This window comes from Bos indicus, chromosome 23, assembly GCF_029378745.1.
Source record: "Bos indicus isolate NIAB-ARS_2022 breed Sahiwal x Tharparkar chromosome 23, NIAB-ARS_B.indTharparkar_mat_pri_1.0, whole genome shotgun sequence".
Lineage (NCBI taxonomy): Eukaryota > Metazoa > Chordata > Mammalia > Artiodactyla > Bovidae > Bos > Bos indicus.
Window position 1 is genome coordinate 45,590,723 of NC_091782.1, and position 20,928 is coordinate 45,611,650.

At 43.8% G+C, this 20,928-nt stretch overlaps 1 protein-coding gene across 4 annotated transcripts in view; it reads right to left on the reverse strand.

The window, feature by feature from the left end:
• PHACTR1 (phosphatase and actin regulator 1) overlaps nt 1–20,928 on the reverse strand; it is a 521,847-nt gene that overhangs the window by 281,430 nt on the left and 219,489 nt on the right. Inside the window, exon 1 of one of the 4 annotated variants that reach the window (XM_019986131.2) lies at nt 18,275–18,575. The exons of 2 other annotated variants lie outside the window; for them this stretch is intronic. The gene's annotated coding sequence lies outside the window, so the exon portion shown is untranslated. Of the gene's footprint in view, nt 1–17,786; nt 18,085–18,274; nt 18,576–20,928 lie in introns of those variants that run through there. One more of the 4 variants, XM_070778381.1, reaches the window with a different exon arrangement.

Sequence of the window (20,928 nt, forward strand, 5' to 3'; positions counted from 1 at the left end):
ATGTGGGGATAAGGTAAAAGAAAGAAATCCTAGATAGCTGTCCTTTCAATTTAAGCGTTTTGTTGTTTGAATGAACTTCGTGCGTGTGTGTGTGTGCGTATAAGAGAGAGAGAAGTGGGGAGGAGGAGGAGGAGAGAGAGAGAGGCATGTGGTAGAGTAGAAAGAACACTGGACAAAGTATCCGAATTTTGTTGTCCTTCAGTCCTGAAGTTGTATCCAATTCTTTGTGACCCCATGGACTGCAGCATGCCAGGCTTCCCTGTCCATCACCACCTCCCAGAGTTTGCTCAAACTCATGTCCATCGAGTCGGTGATGCTCCAACCATTTCATCCTCTGTCACCCAGTTCGCTTCCTGCCCGCATCTTTGCCAGCATCAGGGTCTTTTCCAGAGTTGGCTCTTCACATCAGGTGGCCACAGTATTGCAGCTGCAGCCTCAGTCCTTCAGAATACTTGGGTCTATAGGCTCAGTAATCCTGACGATGAATCTGTGAACTTTCAAGGTCTTGGTTTCTTCTTGAGTCAAATGAGAGGTTTGAATTAGGTGCTCTAGAAGGTCTGCTCTTATTCTAAGTTTCATGTAAGTCAAATTTTACCTAATATTCACCCAAGGAGTTTCACTTTTTAACCAGATTGACTATTTCCTTAAAGGGTTACACCTATACTTGGCTTTATCAGAATACTCAATATGCCGCTTGCATACTGCTTCTCAAAGGAAATCTAACAGTCAGCAATCCTGCTCTCTTGTGCTGAAATACAAAATGACTGAAGCTTAGGGATGCTTGGCCAGCCTCCCTCTTCTGTCACCTCCTCCCCTCATGATTGATTGCTAAGCCTCCTCTATGTTTCATAGATGTTGGCAAGTCAGGTTCTCAGAAATAAAGTTCAGAAGGGAAGAATGAATTGAATTATCCTATTCCTCCCATCCCACGTATTTCTAAGAGCGTGTCTGAATGCTGCAGCTCTTTAGGAAGCAATGGATGATCCCAGAATCAACTGGCCCATTTTACACAAAGCACTGGCTTCACACTAAAGGGAAGACCCACAGTACAGAAGGGAAGGCTCTTGGTCGCTGAACCTTTGATACTAAATAAGTAAAAACGAGTTCCTCGTTAGTTATGTTGTCACAGTATTATAACGCTTTGATGTTTTCCTTAAAAACGGGTAGGAGAGGAAATGTCACTGCAGATTTTCTATGTAAACAATATTAAAGCATCCATAATTTACTAACACACACCCTTTTCACTCTGGGTAGTATTCTGATGAGCTGTTCTTTAATGTTTCTGACTCTCTGTGACCCCAGGGACTGTAGCCCACCAGGCTCCTCTGTCCATGGAATTTTCCAGGTAAGAACACTGGAGCAGGTTGCTCCTTCCTTCTCCAGGGGATCTTCCTGACCCAGGGATCGAACCAGCATCTCTTGAGTCTCCTGTATTGGCAGGTGAATTCCTTACCACTGTGCCATCTGGGAAGCCCTCTTTAACGTTTAGCTCCAAATTTATTCTCTGGTGCCATGCTCACCTTGAAGGACATAGCATGCACACACTGCTAAACATCACAGAAACAATGGCTTGGAATCTCTGAAATCTTCATGGCAAGTTTAAAAGGAACCAAAATATCAGACCGGTGCTTTCTCTTTTCCCAGCTGACCGTTTCTTTCCCATGCTACCCCACTCCTCTCACACGCATTGTGACGTAGTCAGGACCCCACCCGTATCCTATTTCCATAATCAGAAAGCTTCTTGGGCACTGGGAATGCCAGCAACTGTACACAGAGGATTTTTTTTTCTGAATAAAGGAAAAAAGGAGCAAGAAGTGCTACAGAGACAAGATCTCAGACCGACGATGGAGACAGAGTCCACGAATATGCAGGTTCCATATTCTTCAACTGGAATAACTTGGAGGTGTGTGGCATACGGCAGTAACTGGCTTGATAGTAACTTTCATTGCCTTCCTTCTCTTTTCTGTCTTATTTCCCTACACCTCTACCAGTATTTCCTGAGTGCACCTCGCAAACTACTGGTACTCAGAATCTTATCTCTGGGTCAACTTCTTGGGATCCCCAGACCACGATCTAACCCATGGCTCCCATAACTACTAAATGTTCTGAGCTTCTGAGATATTAGAACTGAAAGGCACCTCACATCTTATTAGACTACCCTGATAGGTTTGGCTTTCATAAAAACAAAAACAAAAAAACTGAGGTGATCCAAGGTCACCTAAGCAGTCAATGGCAAACGGCAAATTACCTTGAGTCCCCCAGGAATCTATCGGAGAGTGAGGCTTAAACCTGGCTAAGGGTTCAGGACAGTTTGGAACCAAAATACTACTTTTAGCAGAAGTCTGTCATGGGATTTGAATTGAAGAGTAGAAAAAGTCCATGGTGATATGCTGACTATAAGAGACTCAAAAATTAAGAAGATAATGTATTCTGTGAAGATGACAGGAGTTATAGAGAAAGGCATCATTATTAGTCAGAGAGATGAGAATATATAGGAAAATCTTCCTAAAGCGCTAAAGGAACAACCCTACCCTCTTCAACTCCCAAATTCAAAATATGGTAAGGTTTCCCACCTTTGGGAGAACAACCCCTCCAAGCTCTGGACCGTTGCGTAGTAGTAGATAAACCCCCTTTTCTATACTCTACTTTCGGTCAGTCGGGGGAAGGTTTGGCTCTTTATCTTCTGTTGTAATTCGGTCCTGGACTTTGACAATTTCAGATGTTGCTGTTGGAAGTAAAAACTAGAGCAACATAGATACACAAAACCTTTAAAAAACAAGACCCTGACCTTTTAAAAAAGTGCCTTATGAAGCACATAGTTGTCTTAGATGACACTGTAGAAGAGAAAGCATGCCTCAAAAAAGTTTATGAGCAAGATAAGTACTCTGCCACACGTGCGTTTGTTCTCATTTGTCCCAACATCCACATTCCTTTAAAGTGAAATCTCTCCGAGGGCTTGACATATTAAAGTAATACTCAATTTATTGACTAATAATACAGCTTCAAAGGAAAGTAATATTCTTAATGGCACCTCATCCAGTCTATTATTTATTTTATTCCTCTAAAGTTTCAAGAGACAAATTGGAGACATACAATGAGTACTATTTGATTCAAGTCTTGATTTTGGTTGTTATGAATAGAGAGCAGCTTTTATGTTCAAGGTCAAAATATGGAAGGTTACATTTATTCCAAGACTTCTTTCAAACATAGGCTTCTAGAGTGGGAGTATGGTAGGCAGAATAATGCCCCTCCCAACTAAATTCACATTCTAGTCCCCCAGCCTGTGGATATGTTACCTTACACATGGAAGAGACTAGGGCTCTTGAGTTGAAGAGATTATCCTGGGTTATCCAGATGGGCAATGGAATCACAAGAGCCCTTATAAAAGGGACGCAAGAGGGTGAAGTCGGAGAGGAAGGCGAGGTGCTGACAAGCAGAAGTTGCAGGGATCCCATCACAAAGAAAGAGCCAGGGGCCAAGAACACTGGTCTCCAGAAGCCGGAAAACACAAGGGCCTGGATTCTCCCCAAGAGCCTCTAGAAGGAACCAAGCCTAACTTTAACCTATTGAGACTGATTTTGGTCCTCTGATCTCCAGAACTAGAAAAGTACAAATTTTTCTTTATACTTTTTAAAGAAAAGTGGTTTCTTTAAGCCACTAAATCTGTGGTGATCTGTTACAACAGCAACAAGAAACTAATCCAAGGGGCATGTGAAAGTATTAATGCTGGCCAGTCTACCGGAGGCTTCAATCCAAGCATCCTAACTGTCCCAATCTCAGGGCAGCAGCGGGGAACGGAAAGAGCAAAGCCTCAGATCAATCAGACAGCCCTTGAGTTCTGACCCTGGCTCTGCCACTTACTGTCTGTGTGCTTTGGGGAAGTTATTTCCCCTCTCTGAGCCATAACTGTTTCAGAGTTAAAGCAGTGGTTGTCTGCATTTCAGATCCGATCGAATTACATCTCTATAGCAACAGCAATAAATCATCCAGCTAGAGTAAAGGTACCAGTAGGTTGCCATGAGGTTTAAATGAAATGATGTGTCTAAAGGGCCTGTGCAGCGTTTATCGCCCAGCAGACGCTCGGCAGAGGCTAGATTTCTTAACCTCACCCCATCTTGCACAGCAGCGGTGTGTATAATCCTGCAGGGAGCTTGCTAAAATGCAGGTGGTGCATGAATCTACACCATCAATACCTTCCTGCCTCACCTGGGAAAGCATCAAATCTTCTTAGCAGGGTTTGTAAGATGCCTTTTTAACGGCTTTATTGAGACATAATTTATATACCCCAAAATCCGTGCATTTTAAGCATACAATTCAGTGACTTTCAGTGTATTTACAGAGCTGTACAACCATCACCACAATCTAATTTTTTAACATTTTCAACATCCTAAAAAGCAAACAAGCATCCATGTACCATCATTCCTTGTTCTCGCCCTGCCCTATACAACCACAATTTATATTTCCTCAGATGGATTCCAAATGCAGTTTGCCCTTGCTTCAAGAAAATACAAAATTTTAACAAATAGACACCCGTGAGCTTACTGACCATCACGTCAAAATTCCACATCAGCTTTTTTTTTTTCTCAAAAATGAAAACAGGGTCTACCTAAACAATTTCCCTGAAGGGAACTGGGTTTTATTGGTCAGAAACTCCAGTATTACCGGAAAACTGAAATTTAAAGGGTACACTTTCAAATCATGATTTTTAAGGATGTACAAATTTAAATGCTCCCCTTCTCCTCCTCAACCCCCACTACAAACCTCCAGTCTCAGTGGTGAGAAGACCCACTGTTATAGAGATGCATATCAGTTCACTTCAGTTCAGTCGCTCAGTCGTGTCCAACTCTTTGCGACCCCATGTATCGCAGCACACCAGGCCTTCCTGTCCATCACCAACTCCCGGAGTTCACTCAGACTCACGTCCATCGAGTCAGTAATGCCATCCAGCCATCTCATCCTCTGTTGTCCCCTTCTTCTCCTGCCCCCAATCCCTCCCAGCATCAGAGTCTTTTCCAATGAGTCAACTCTTCGCCTGACGTGGCCATACAAATGGACCCAAAGTCTGAGGCAGGGTGACAGGTGGGGCGGGAATCGGCTCCCCTAGTCTATGGAAGCTGACTCCCAGCCCCCTTTCCCTTCCCTCCATACTGCCTGGGTGTCTTCAGTGATCTGAGTGCCAGATCCTTTCCATTTTGCTTACCCCAGGCTTCCCTGGTGGCTCAGATGGTAAAGAGTCTGCCCGCTGTGCGGGAGACTCAGGTTCGATCCCTGGGTCGGGAAGATCCCCTGGAGGAGGAAATGGCAACCCACTCCAGGATTCTTGCCTGGAGAATTCTATGGATGGAGGAGCCTGGTGGGCTACAGTCCATGGGGTCATGGAGAGTCGGACACGACTGAGCGACTTCACTTCACTTCTTCCACCCAGGTTTCTAAGTGGTCTGGTGCATTGTTGCTGATGGGCGGCTAAAGCTGTCACCATGGGAGTGGGATCCTTGGGGATGAGGTTGGGCAGGAAGTTTCTCACCAGGACTGTAGGGTGTGTCATAAGTGACAGGGTGGCCAACCCTGCGTCTGTGACAGACTCTGAAATCTAAGTACTGACAGGAACACAGGTTAAGTGTGGTGTGCAAAGAGGCCAAGAGATGAGTTTCAGGCCCCAGGCTACTGGGAGCTGCAGGTGAGCACTGGAAATGCTATTGGAAATTAATGAACTCAGAAAAGAAGCAAGTGAAAGTGAGACAGGCTGGGACCTGAGACCCTTGGATGCAATGCTTCCAGGAGCAACAAAATACCAAGAAACTTTAAGGGACTAAAAATAACTGCTTGCATGGGCAGTTGGGTGGAATTATGGACAAAAAGAGGAAAAACCCAACTGCCACTTCTGAAAAGCCATACAAACGCAATAAGGAATGCGGTTGCCCTCCCTTCCCGAAGCAAGCAAGCAAGGGAAACTGTTATTTGTTCTGGAGCTCTCCTGATCAATTTCTGTTGATTGAGGAAGCTGAGAACCCTAGTCAGTAACAAAAAGGTTCCCAAAATACTTCCTCTCGCACTAGCCGGTTAGTGCTGCTCACCCAGGAACATGAGCGCATTGAGTTAACTCCAAGGGAAGAGCCCCTGGAGGAGGGCATGGCAACCTGCTCCAGGATTCTTGCCTGGAGAATCCCACGGACAGAGGAGCCCGGCGGGCTACAGTCCATGAGGTCACAGAGAGTCGGACATGAGCGAAGCGTCTGAGCGCACGCGCACACGGGCCAGGGTGGAGCGCACAGGGGCTCACTTCAGCGGATGCGCTGCACCGAAGAGCGTGAAGCATCTCTTCCTGCCTGTTCCAGCCACCTCCTTTCTGTTCCCGATCCTTCTACTGATTGTTACCACACAGTTTCAATTCATGGAGATATGGTTAAGAAGACAAGTTTTGCAATGATCATTGTTTCCTTCATTCTTAGATTCATGCCCATGAACTACTCACAGCATATAAAGGGCAACATTTATACGGCATCCAAAATCTTCATGCTTTATAAGCCTGTCATCATCATACTGCTGGCCAAAAAACTGAGGTGGGAGAAGCATGGCTTTGGGGAGGATTAATTTAACTTCTAAAACAGGCTGGGCACTTAGGTTCCCTTCTTTTGGGTTTAACATTTAAGTAGCTTGATATAGTTATTAGGCAAATTGCTTCTGTATCCATCTACCACAATAAACAAAGATATAGCCATTTCTATCTTGCCATAGTTATTTTATTTTTAATCATAAACGAAAAGAGAACTTCAGAAGAAACAGCACCTGTTGGCTAATTACTGTGAGGAAGAGAAGTTCAGCATCAACTAGGCTACAACTGAAATAATTGTATTTGGCAGGCAGTCTCCAACGTTTAAGTATACAAAATTTAATTACCCAGCCACAGATAGCACATTCAGCTACTTACGGGCACACTTTGAAAGTGACTCATCCAAAAAGATCCACTGGGGTGCAGTTATAACCAGAATCAGATGTTCCACAGAAGTCAGATTATGTTTATTTTATGCTGGGAGACAAGTGGATGGTAACATCTGCTCTTGACATCTTTAAAGCAAAATGTTCTGTGTGTGTGTGTAGGTACGTGTGTGCAGGGTTCTGAGTTCTCAAAGATATGTCTAAGTACTCAAGCATTTTTGTGGTGTATCAAGGCTGGTTGTACCCCTAGCTCACTTATAAGAGTAAATGAGGAAGTTAAACAATTTTTTAAATTAAAAAAAAAAAAAACCTGTGTGGAAGAAAAGTCAGTAAGAATGGAGAACCTCTGTGGGGGAGAGAATACAAGAGCAGTTGCTAAATTTTCAGAGCTAGATGCTAACTCTGTCTGTAGTCAACACAACAGGAATGTAAAGCATTTGGCTCTTTCTTTTATCAGCAACATAGAAACAGGCACTTCAGCCTCTTATTAGAGAAGTCAAGTATGAATTCACCGCAGTCTGATACTCACCAAAGACTCCAGCAAGGCATCTGACTTTGAGAGAGGTGGCCTAGAAAGAGGAACTCTGCTTTTCCAGGTGAGAGCATCTCAAAACTGGCTACAAATTTGAATCACCTGGGGTGCTTTAAAAACACCTATGCCTGAGTCCTAGCCAGCACGTCTGATTTAGAATTTTTCAAAGGCTTCCCTTGGTTGTGAACCACTACTCTAGAACCTTGCTTTTCCAGCATTAGCATCTTCTGGAAGACTGTTAGAAACGCAGTACCTCGAGTCCCGCTCTAGACCTGCCCAATCAGCGTTGGCTCTTAGTAAGATTCCCAGGTGATTCTAACGTATTTGGAAGCTCGAGAACCCCTTCTAGCAAGAAGGTTCTATGAGTTCTTTGTATTGTCAGCTCATCACAGAGTAGCACACCTCTCTGCTGAAATGCCTTCACTGAACCCAGCTTCTTGATTTGCCTGAAGATCAGTATAGTCAGTCTCCATTACACAATTCTCACTGAAGATGTTTTCCCCATGATATGCTCAATATACTTTAACCAATTGCATTTAACTATGCAATGAAAGTTCTCTTACATTTTAATGACAGAAAAAGCTCATGTCACCAGATGCGTTTAGTTCCTACTTACACATCATTTTAAAGCCTGAAGACATTCTAATCCACGAAAATCCCTGAAAACTGTAGGTATTCTGTATATGTTGGCTTGGTGGCACTTCTATTTTATAAACTAAATCTTGTGGAGGCCAATTACATAAACTACTTCATTTCTTCAGCCATGAACAATGGTCTACAGGAATTTACGTAGATAGTATCCTTGTTAAGTCCTTGAAACACATCCTCAAGTAACCGTTACTGGATGCACCTGCAATGGGCTCCACTTTCACTTCTGCTTTAATCTCTCCTTTCACTCAACACTCTTGGGCTCCAAAATCACTGCAGATGGTGACTGCAGTCATGAAATTAAAAGATGCTTGCTCCTTGGAAGAAAAGCTAGGATAAACCTAGACAGCATATTTAAAAGCAGAGACACTACTTTGCCAACAAAGGTCCGTCTAGTCAAGGCTATGGTTTTTCCAGTAGTCATGTATGGATGTGAGAGTTGGACAATGAAGAAAGCTGAGTGCCAAAGAATTGATGCTTTTGAAGTGTGGTGTTGGAAAAGACTCTTGAGAGTCCCTTGGACTGCAAGGAGATCCAACCAGTCCATCCTAAAGGAAACCAGTCCTGAATATTCATTGGAAGGACTGATGTTGAAGCTGAAACTTCGATACTTTGGCCACCTGATGTGAAGAACTGACTCATTGGAAAAGAGCCTGATGCTGGGAAAGATTGAAAGCAGGAAGAGAAGGGGAAGACAGAGGATGAGACAGTTGGATGGCATCACCAACTCGATGGACATGAGTTTGAGTAAGCTCTGGGAGTTGATGATGGACAGGGAAGCCTGGTGTGCCGCAGTACATAGGGTCGCAAAGAGTCGGACACGACTGAGTGACTGAACTGAATTGAACTTCCACTCAACGGTGAGCCAGTGGTGAGGACTGGGAAGAGTGTAATGGTTCTCCAAGTGGGGTCCCAAGACCAGCAGCATCAACTGGGCACTTGTAAGAAATACAAGTTGTCAGGTAACACACCCAGACCGACTGAATCAGAGACTCTAGGGCTGGAGCTCAGCGGGAAATCACTGAGACCCTCAGTGACTCTGACATATGGGTAGTCTGAGAACCACTGGGAGCAGTCAGTGTGAGGTGGGCTCAGAGAATCTTCATTTCTAACCATTTCCCACGTTAAACTGATCGGGAAACTTACTTTAAAAACCCACTGAGGAAGAGCAATGAGAGAAAAAAACCAGCATAAACATTATGTAAAGCCCCTCTAGGAGGCTTTAAAAAAAAAATTCTTGAGAATTTTAGTTTATTTTTTTAAAAACTTCAAAATAAAGAGAAAAAGTGTTTTCCTATTAATACATACAATGGCTCCTTTGAAGCTGCTGTTTTCTAAGAAATTCGACCTTCGGTTTTTAAGGACGAAGATCCTAATATAATTTTGGTAGAGAAGTTACCTCCTGAATTATCATTTAGCAAATGGGCTTCCCTTGTGGCTCAGACAGTAAAGAATCTGCCTGCAACGTAGGAGACCCAGGTTCGATTCCTGGGTCAGGAAGATCCCCGGGAGAAGGGAATGGCAGCCCACTCCAGTACTCTTGCCTGGAGAATCCCATGGACAGAGGAGCCTGGTGGGCTACAGTCTCTGGGATTGCAAAGAGTCGGACACGACTGAGCGACTAACACACAAATGGCATATGGTGAAATGGGCGTGAAAGAGAAGGAGTTTGAGTGGAAATCATGGAAGCCTACAGTCACCTTCCCTCTTCCCCTTGGGTTATCACCCCTGAAGGATTTCTTTATTTCTAGTGAGTGGAGACACCACACAGCACAGACTCCACAGAGGCAATATGGAGAGCTCTGCTCAGGCATCTGCTAGCTCTTGGCAAAACAGGGCTTCCTGTTTTCAAGATAATGTTTTAAAATGGCTCATAAAAGGTTTCTTGGACATAACCAGTCCCTGCAAAGCAATATTTTGATGATTAAACTATAAATAAATCAGAAACATATGGAGCTAATTTCCCTGGGGTTTGGCAAAACACTTTGGACTTTATTCCATCCAGAATATTTGAAGGATGGTTTCAAGTGTTCGTGGAATCAAACATGGCTGCATGTTTCCCCAGCTCCCTTTCACGCCCTGGCAGTTTAAGGACAGGACCAAGATTCCTTAAGGTTTCTTTGTCTTTGCCTTTGTTCTGAAATTACCAGATCTCAATACAAACACAGAATTTGCTCACCTAAGCGTCACAGTTGCCTGAGTATATAGCACAGTTCACCAGCAGCACTGCAACTCGCTCTCTCTGGGTTTCAGAACAGTTCAGGAGGTTTGTTTCTAATTTACAAAGGAAGGGTTTCAGACTTGAGTTATTTCAAAGAATAGCAGCTCCTTTGTAGGTGAACTCTTTCCCACTTACCTACAGAGATTCAAGCTACCTGTTCTTACAACCTCCAGCCTTTGAACTCTGAGCAGAAATGTTTTGATGGAGTTCACAGCCCTAGGGGGCATCTTCCGTGTGGCCAGAGAGAAAGCCCACCTTCTGGATATCTGAGGGTGCATTGTAGAAAGAGAGAATGAGCCCGAAGATTCTGACAGGAGTTTTTTTCCCTATTAGATGCTGTTAATATGTTTGCTTGTTTGTTTTTTAACATAATAAACAGCTCTGGCACTTTTTAAAAGAAAGATTCTGTTTTTGGAAACTATTCTATCTCCAGGCACAGTACTACTAGGAGTCCTGTGGAAATAACCCTTAATACCTAGGTGTTAAGGGAAGGGTATAATTTCTTAGTATCACAAGGACATAGGCAAGTGAGTCTTGGTGATACAGATTTGGGAAACTTAATGAGAGACTCTGTGTCTTTAAAAATGTTCAAAGGTATCTGATATCCAAGATGAAATGCAAAATAAGGAGTATGTCATTTTATGTCAGGTTATTCAAATCTAATACACAAACAGCATAATCATATTTCCTCTATTAATGAGAACATCTGTAAATAAACCACAACACTATTAGCGTGAAATGAAGAGAGTGATTAGAAGAACAATTCTTCCTTTTTAAATGGAAGTATAATTGACTTACAATATTATATTAGCTTCAGATGTGCAACATAGTGATTCAATACTTTTATACATTGCAAAACCACCACCAGGATAAGTCTGGTTACCATCTGTCACCATGCAATGTCATGACAATATCATTGACTATATGCCCCATGACTCATTTGGTTTATAATTGAAAGGGTGTACATTGCATCTTCCTCACCTTTTTCACTCACTGCCCCACTGCTCTGGCAACCACCAGTTTGTTCTCTGTATCTAGGAATCTGTTTCTGTTCTGTTGTGTCTGTTCATTTGTTTTTTAGATTCTACATGTAAGTGAAACCATGGGATATCTGTCTTTGTCTGACATTTCACTCAGCATAGTACCCTCTAGATCTATCCATGTTGTTACAGATGGCAAGATTTGATTCTTTTTTATGCCTGAGTAATATTCAGAGAATAATTCTTAAGTAACATATATTACATTCTAGGAAACCTTGAAATGTTCAAACTTTTAAAATTAAACAGCACAATGTAACATAAAGTGTTCAATTTCTGCACCTACCAAATAACTTTACCTCCTTGCAACATTAAAAAAAAAGAAGAAGAAAGAAAGAAATCTAAAAGCTAGAGAGAAGAAGAGCATTCTTGGGGGAGAGAAGAATTTGAGCAAAAAAACACGGAAAGTAGGAAACCATGCAGTGTAAAGATGGGATATTGGAAAAATTAAAATTAAAAAGAAGAAACTAGAGAACAGATAGGTACTATTAACATTAATGGAGCTCTTTCTCCAAGATCTTAAACTACAAAACTTGTCTCTGTAATTACAACTTCCAGGGTCACTCTGCCTGGCTCTGAAACCTCTGCTCTGTTTTTTATAAGCAGGGTGTCCTTGGGCAAGTGACTTTCCTTCTTTGAGCCTCACTGTACTTATCTGTTAAATGGGCATAATAATCTCTGTCTTATAAGGCTGTTGTAAGGATTCAATGAGATCATTTAGCTAGACCCTCTTAACAGTATCTGGAAAATAGTGAGTGCTTCAAACATAACTGGCATGTCTGTTTTCAAGCCCGATCTTTAATCCCAGTTCAAGAGATAGTGAAAGACAGGGAAGCCTGGTATGCTGCAGTCCATGGGGTCACGAAGAGTCGGACACAACTTAGCAACTGAACAACCACAATAATCACCACATTATTGTAAACTGGTTTTGTGCCTGCTACTACATAGCCTCTGACAAGGTCGTTATCTCTTCCAACCCCAGTTTGCATCTCTGTGGAAAAGTGATTCCCAGTGTCTTTCTGATATGTACAGTGGATCTATGAAGTCACTGTACATACTGAATTAGTGAAATGCTGAACTGCTGTTCCTAGGGGAGTATAGGGTTAGGTTCCTGAGAGGCTCCAGTTCCAATGTTTTCATCAACTGATCATTTATTCCTTGTCTTAGGTGTGTTTCTGTTTAAAGACCTCTTGTGTGTGTGCAAAGCCACTTCAGTCGTGTCTGACTCTTTGCGACCCGATGGACTACAGCACACCAGGCACCTCTGTCCATGGGATTATCCAAGCAAGAACACTAGAGTGGGTTGCCATTTCCTCCTCCAGGGGATCTTCCTGACCTAGAGATAGAACTGGTATCTCTTATGTGTCTCCTGCAGTGGCAGGCGGGCTCTTTACCACTAGCACCACCTATATTGTTGATCCATTAACTTTGAACTTGTGGCCAACACGACTATGACACATCTGAACAAGGCATATGTAACACACAGACTGTCTCCACAAAGCACATCACGGCCCTCGTGGGCTTAGGAACACTAGACACACTTCAGTACTACACATGGGGACTATTTTAAATAGCAAGATCCCCCCAAAAACCAACAAAAACAACAACAAAAAGCGTAGAGCATGAGCCTAAAGAGACCACAAAAATGACACTTGTTTACAGTATGAGCTGAAAAAAATGGCAGCTAAAGGGGCCGCTGCGAATGGGGAGGGGTGGGAGGGAGCACGCCCACCCTTATCTGTGTACATCTGTGAATCACCCACTCTTCCCTGACTTTCTGCTTCAATTCAGAAAAGGCATCAGTTCCCATCAGTTCCCATATGAGCTGGGCTCCATATCGCTTTCTCTGAAATCAAGGATCTGAAATTCAGAAAGGAAGTAATGTGTACATATCACTTACAAATCATCTTCCTCTCTACTCACAAATTCTGTTTGTAGGATAAATAAAGGTGTGTATGCACATGTGTGAACACTTCAGGCAATCACGTCACTGAATATCATGGTTCCTACTGAATGGGACCTGGGAAAGTTGGAGACTGATTAGGGAAATAGTGAAAAGTACACATGACCAGCTGGGCATAGTAGAAACCCAGGTGGCAGGATAAATCTTTGATTTCCTTAAAGAGACAGAACATTGAAAGGAAGTAGGATGCTGAGCCCGTGAAATGCCATAATACTTTTGACCTCAGAGGAGCATCCAATCCCAAACAATGTTAAATCCATCCTCCAAGATCAGCTGTCACTGTTGACATGTAGCCCTGCCAGTGACAATGGGCTAGTTCTTTACAGAACACTCAGGTGGAAGTGAACAACACAAGGTCCTCGTTCTCCCTCTTAGTTGAAATATGCCAGGGAGGGCCAGCTTCTCTTGACTCTTGGCCCTGGTCTACCAGGCTGTCTTCCAAGGCATGGTCCCCCTATGGGAATTAAGACATCATTTTCCTTTTGAAAGATGCCATCTTCTTTTATAAACCTGACAAATTCCTAGAACAAGAATATACCTTTTAATTGATAGGTGTTATGCAGATGGTGACTGCAGCCATGAAATTAAAAGACGCTTACTCCTTGGAAGGAAAGTTATGACCAACCTAGATAGCACATTCAAAAGCAGAGACATTACTTTGCAAACAAAGGTCCGTCTAGTCAAGGCTATGGTTTTTCCAGTGGTCGTGTATGGATGTGAGAGTTGGACAGTGAAGAAAGCTGAGCACTGAAGAATTGATGCTTTTGAACTGTGGTGTTGGAGAAGACTCTTGAGAGTCCCTTGGACTGCAAGGAGATCCAACCAGTCCATTCTAAAGGAGATTGGTCCTGGGTGTTCTTTGGAAGGAATGATGCTAAAGATGAAACTCCAATACTTTGGCCACCTCATGCGAAGAGTTGACTCATTGGAAAAGACTCTGATGCTGGGAGGGATTGGGGGCAGGAGGAGAAGGGGACAACGGAGGATGAGATGGCTGGATGGTATCACCGACTCGATGGACATGAGTTTGAGTGAACTCCTGGGAGTTGGTGATGGACAGGGAGGCCTGGCGTGCTGCAATTCATGGGGTCGCAAAGAGTCGGACATGACTGAGTGACTGAACTGAACTGAACTGAACTGATGGGGATGAATTCTGTTCCCCCCAAGTTAATATGTTGAAGCCCTAATCCCCAGTACCTCAGAATGTGACTGTATTTGGAGACGGGGCCTAGAAAGAGATAATCAAAACTAAATGAGATGAGAAGTCGTCTCTGGTGGTCCAGTAGTTAAAAATCCGCCTGCTAATGCCAGGTACATGGGTTCAATCCTTGGTCAGGGAACTAAGATCCCATATGCCTCGGGGCAACTAAGGCTGTGTCCTTAATGAAGATCCCTCGAGCGGCCACCAAGACCTGAGTCGTCAATCAATCAGGTCATACGGGTGGGGTCCAAATCCAATAGGATGCTGAGCGGGGGGTTGGGGCGGGGGCGCTGGGGGGAGCTTCCCAGGTGGCTCAGATGGTAAAGCATCTACCTGCAATGCAGGAGACCCGGGTTCAATCCCTGGGTCGGGAAGATCCCCCGGAGAAGGAAATGGCAACCCACTCCAGTACTCTTGCCTGGAAAATTCCATGGACGGAGGAGCCTGGTAAACAGCCCATAGGGTCGCAAAGAGTCAGACATGACTGAGCAACTTCACTTTCACTTTCCTGATAAGAGGAAAAGACACATGGGTGTTCACAGAGAGGAAAGGCTGCGTAGGGACCCAGCGAGACAGTGACCATTTTCAAGCCAAGAAGCGAGGTCTCAGGAAAAAACAACACTGCCAACATCTCGATGTTGGGCTTCTAGCCTCCAGGGCTGTGAGAAAATAAATTTCTGTTGTTTAAGCCATCCCAGCTAGTGGTATTTTGTTACAGAAGCCCTAGCAGACAAATACAGTGGTTACCGGTTATTCATTAGCTATGGATTATCTAAAGTGATTTTTCTTCTGCATTATTGAGAAGGAAACTCTGTTTCTTAGTAACACAGAAACTATATTAGGTGCTGCTCTATTCACATATTATTTTATTTACTCCCATACAACCTCCCAGGAAAGTGCTTCACTATCCCATTTTACAGAGGAAGAAACTAAACCTTAGAAAACTCAAGAAACTTGCCCAGGCTCACTCACTGAACAGGCGACAGAAATGGAGTGAGACCCAAGTCGATCTGAACACAAAAGTCTTATTCTTTTAACCAAAGCATCTATATTTCTTTGAGGACGAGATTTTCAAGAGTTCTCCAATTTTACATCTTCTGACCAGCTGTCCCATAAACTATTCAACTGTCCCAGAAGTGGACATCTGAACTGCAACTTGGCATCTGAACTGCATTTTCCAAACTGTCCTTATACTGAAAGCACTTTCTTACAAAAGTCCTTTATAAATCTACAAGCCCTGGTTCTTGGTGTGGAAAATGTTGTTTGTTGTTTAGTCGTGTCCGACTCTTTGTGATCCCATGGCCTGTAGCCCACCAGCCTCCTCTGTCCATGGGATTTCTCAGGCAAGAATACTGGAGTGGGTTGCCATTTCCTTCACCAAGGGATCTTCCACCCAGGGACTGAACTTGAGTCTCTTGCTTGGCAGGCAGATTCTAGCCTGTGAAAAAGTAGGCACTACAATTTAGGCAGATTACCAAATTTTAAAGAATTAGAGAAGAAAAATGCACTCAAAACTGAAACTATTCAGAGCATGGTGTTCTCTTCTGTGATTTGGAAGGCGCTGATGGCTCTTGCAGTGTCTGGAGGTCATCCTTAGCAAATTCCACCCTCATTATATTATTGAAGTGCAGAAATGCAGATTTCCAGCAAGTTTCAACCAAGAGAAATCTTGATAAAAAAGAACTCAGCGTGCTGACATTAATTATTTAAGTGGTGCTTTCTTGAGGGACTGCCATGGCTTGCATAAGTGGCTCCATAAGTTGTTTTCTTCTATTGTGAATATTTATAATATTATGCTATCGATCATATTTCCAAAGTGGGCTTTAATTAGAAACCTCATTATGCTACGCCGTTTGGCTTTGTTGTCATTGTTTAGTCTTGTTTGTTGAGCATCAGAAGATGGGTGTCAGGGCCACAACAGAGAGAGAAGTCTAGAAATTCATCATCAACTAAGTCTTTCGATTCCCAAATATGGTACATAATGTCAAAGATTTAAGAACCACTGGCTCGGGAAGGATGGTGTGGGATGAACTGAGAGAGGAACATTGAAATATACACATTACCATATGTAAAACAGCGTCAGTGGGAATTTGCTGTATGATGCAGGGAGCTCAAATCCAGTGCCCGGTGACAACTTAGAGGGGTGGGTGGGGTTGGAGGAGGTTGGGGTTCAAGAGGGAGGGGACATGTGTATACTTATGGCTGATTCATGTTGATGTATGGCAGAAACCAACACAATATTGTAATTTCCTCCAATTAAAAATAAATTTAAAAAAGAAACAACTGGCTCAAGATCTTTTTTATTCTAGTACCCGAATATCCTTTTGCAGTGATAATTGTTATCAGTCAGGGCTGCCATCTCTGGGGTCGCACAGAGTCGGACATGACTGAAGCAACTTAGCAGCAGCAGCAAGGAGTTTTTATATGATACACTCAAATCATATAATCTGCCCCAAACTAGGAGTAGGATGGAGAACTGGGGAAGGACAACAGAAACTTGATAACGTCTCCATAGGCATTATTCTAAGAACACTTTCCCTTTGGTTCTGACATTCGCATATTTGGCTTAGCGCATCTCCTGTGGTCAAACAAAATAGCAATTAGTGATGAACTCTTCCAAATTCACGCCCTGCCTATTACTCAGGTTCTCTAGAAGTCAGTGGGGTGTGGGGGGAGAAGATCTATTGTAGCATTTCTTATTCATAACAAGTGAGCTGTTATCAGTTTGCTTATTGATTTTTATCTCTATGCTGCAAACCTCAAAATGCCACAGCCCGAACTGGGATCCCACCAAACCTGTTCCTATACTCATCCTTTCATTTTCCCAGTCATCCTTCTTTTTGATCCTTGACAACCCTGCACCCACCTTCCTGGAATTAACTGCCGGTTCGATTTTTTTTTTCCTTTCCTGTCTCTTTAAATCAGAAACTTCCTGAGGTTCCTAAGCAGGCATCCAGGTCTCCCAGCAAGTCTCCATGGCAGTGAGATTTGCAAATGAATCCCCCCAGATCTGAGAAAACAGCAGCAGTTGTCTAATCAATCTCTGATTTCCAGGCATCTACCAGGGCACCAGTGGGTTCCAAGAGAGCCAATGAACCAAAGTCCGAGGATTGAAAAGCCCAATCAACTGATACTGGCAGCTCCAGAAAGGAGGAAGTCCCCAAACTGAAGAAAATATAAAACCAATACTAAATCCAATTAACAAACACACAAACGGCAATTAAATTATTTATGATTCAAATGCCTACCTCGAAGATTTCCCAAGCTCTCTGTTCACACATGTATCTTCCTCTGCTCTCTGCCTCCCCAAAGGCTGTGCTTTCTCAGCCTGAACAACAGCCTTCTCAAGAGTCAGGCTCTGAAATACACATGCTACACACGCCCAGACAGCCTTTCAGTGCCAGGCAGCCCCTTCTCCATTCTTCCCAGCCCCAGGCCAGCTCATGCCAGCTCCCAGACAGGCAGACCAACTCCTCCATGGGATGGAACTGGGGCAGGGGAAAAGATCAGACAGGAGTTGGGGATGAATTTAACTCATCAAAGACCGGGTAGCCACCCATCCAGGCAGGAAGGGTCCATCTTCATCCCTTTCCTAACCTTAAAACCCTCACAGACGGTTTCTCCAGCCTCCTTCAGATCCCAGAGCAAGTTAGCAGACTCCTCCTGGCTGGTTTCCTGCTCGCACCCAGACCGCTCCCAGGAGGCAGCCCCCAGCCCGTCGCAGATAGCTTCTTACCTTCGCAAAGCCCCGGTTCTTAAAAGCCTGGCTGGCCTCTCCAAGGAGTCCTGTGTTTTCCTTGACATGGGGAGCCACCAGTTTCAGAAACAGGGCACATTTCGAAATGAAACAGAAAGTAACCCGGTGATCCAGACCGGAGCCCCCGACCTGCACTTGGCTTTGGCTCTCCGCAGCCTCGGGAGGCCTGGGACTCTGCCAGCTCACCCAGCTGTTTCAGCTCAGAGAGAATTCAGAGGAAGCTGAAGCTTGGAAGTCTGGAACTCACAGCCTGGGCTCTGTTTTTTTCTTTTTTCAGAGTATTTGTTGAGCTTTTTAACATGCAGTTTGTCTCCTTCTGCAGGGAATTACTCAGTGAGCCTGTCACCTGACTCCCAGCGGCTCCATTATATAATTCAAACAGTGCCATTTGAGTTGTGATCAGAAATCCACACTCCTTCCTACCCCCACGACCTCCCTCTCCCTTCCTTGGAGCGGAGGGCAAGACGCTCAAAACACCAAACAAAGACGATCACCCTTTCTTGCAACTTCAGCAGAGCCACTGCATTTCTGTAGTGTATTTTTTTTATTTCCCCTGAGGTTTGAGTTTTCTTGGGCAGTATGTGTGCTAAGTCGCTTCAGTTTCGTTCAACTCCTTGTGACCCCCTGGACTGTAGCCCGCCAGGCTCCTCTATCCATGGGATTATCCAGGCAAGAATACTGGAATGGGTTGCCATTTCCTTCTCCAGGTTTAGGACTTTCTGAATGTCAATGCTGAGTTAGGGGATTTCTCAAAATGTAACATCTTGAGATGTAGCTGTAGCAGTATCCTTGATTTTCATTTAGGGTGGTGGTTTGTAGATTAGATGAATCAGTGAATGGATTTGCAAATGACAGAGCTCATCATCAGTTGAACAGCTTCACACAGATTTAATGACACCTGTGCAAATGAAATCCAAAACCTAGAATGTTTATTACTTTAGCCACAATATCTAAGTTCCTTGAAATCTCAAAGGGGTAGATTGAGTGGAGAGGTCTTTAGCGTCTTCAGCCAAAACCCTGCCCCGACCCTGATCATCAACATCCCTCCTCCAGCTACCTCAAAGAAGCATGACACCCAACTGAAAACTGCAAGCTTGATGTGCAAACACCACTTCATGGCCAAACCCCCAGCCTCTGCTATCAAGCACATGGAAATTCTTAAAGCCAGTCTATAGAAATTTTTGGAGCCAGCACTGTCCTGGGTGAAGGTAATGAAGATCGGTCCTAATTTCCCTTTCTTAGCATCAGTCATCTCTGTTCAGATGATGTGTATTGAGTGGCAAGTATGTTAAGACAGAATTGACCCAGGAATGAGGGATCTTTGAGAAACTTGGGGGGCATAAATGAGCATAACACTTCAAGTGTTCGTTGCTCAGTCATGTCCAAGTCTTTGCAACCCTATGGACTGTACCCCGCCAGGCTCCTCTGTCCATGGGATTTTCCAGGTGACCATACTGGAGTGGGATGCCATGCCCTTCTCCAACGGAGCTTCCCGACCCGATCAAACCTGGGTCTCCTGCATTGCATGCAAATTCTTTATCGTCTGAGTCACCAAATGATCAACATAAAAAAATAATAAATACTCCAACCTGTTTGCTTTTTCCTTGTCAAAGCCAGATGAACTGTATACAGTGGTGGCTCTGGGTTCCTAGTCTCCTCCTAGCCAGTGGAGACTTGTTGCTGAAGATGGGAAATGCTCCAAAAAGACTGTTAAAGTCTAGGGAACAAACGCTAACAAACGCTAACCTCCTTTTGGCTTTTCTTGGTCTGACCTCTTTTTTCCCTTTTGCATTTCCTCACTCCTATCGGCCAAAGGAACCTCCCCTGCCCTTCTTGCCTGCCTGCAACAGTGTATTAATAGTTGATACCACGGCTATACTAAACTATGTGACATTAGACTGATACTCTGTGCTAAGAATGGGACTTTCCCAGGTGGCTCAGTGGTAAAAGAATCCACCTGCCAATGCAGAAGACAGAGGAGATGCAGGTTTGACCCCTGGGTTGGGAAGATACCCTGGAGAAGGAAATGGCAACCCACTCACTCCAGTATTCCTGCCTGGAAAATCCCATGGACAAAGGAGCCTGGTGGGCTACAGTTCCCGGGGTCGCAAAGAGCTGGACACGACTGAGCATGCTCCTGCCCTAAGAATAGTTTGCAAAATTCTTTGTAACTACCCACATATCCCTCTGAAGTGGGCATGGGGTAATTATTCTTCTTTTCCAGACCCAAAGAAAGCCAGTGACATAGATGGAAATTAGAAGTCAATTTTCCTACACTCAGAGCTCTGTTTTGCAAAGGAAGACCCAGATATACATTAAAAAACAGAACCGTATAAACATGAATGACAGATTGATGTCTGTTTATATCTCTCCCTCCAGGTGTGGTAAATACAGAGTGGTGTGGCCGTTGCTATGGTAACTACTTGTTTATTAATGAGAATAAGGCTACATAGTAAAATATTAGAAAACATCAGGTGGTGAGGAAGAAGCAATAATGCAAAATAAATACTTGGTCTCTGTACAGTCCCTCAACACTGACACCACAAAACTCCAACTTCCTAGACCAGTGTTGTCCAACAGGAAAACAATGTGAGCTACATATGTAATTTAAAATTTTCTAGTTGTTGCATTTA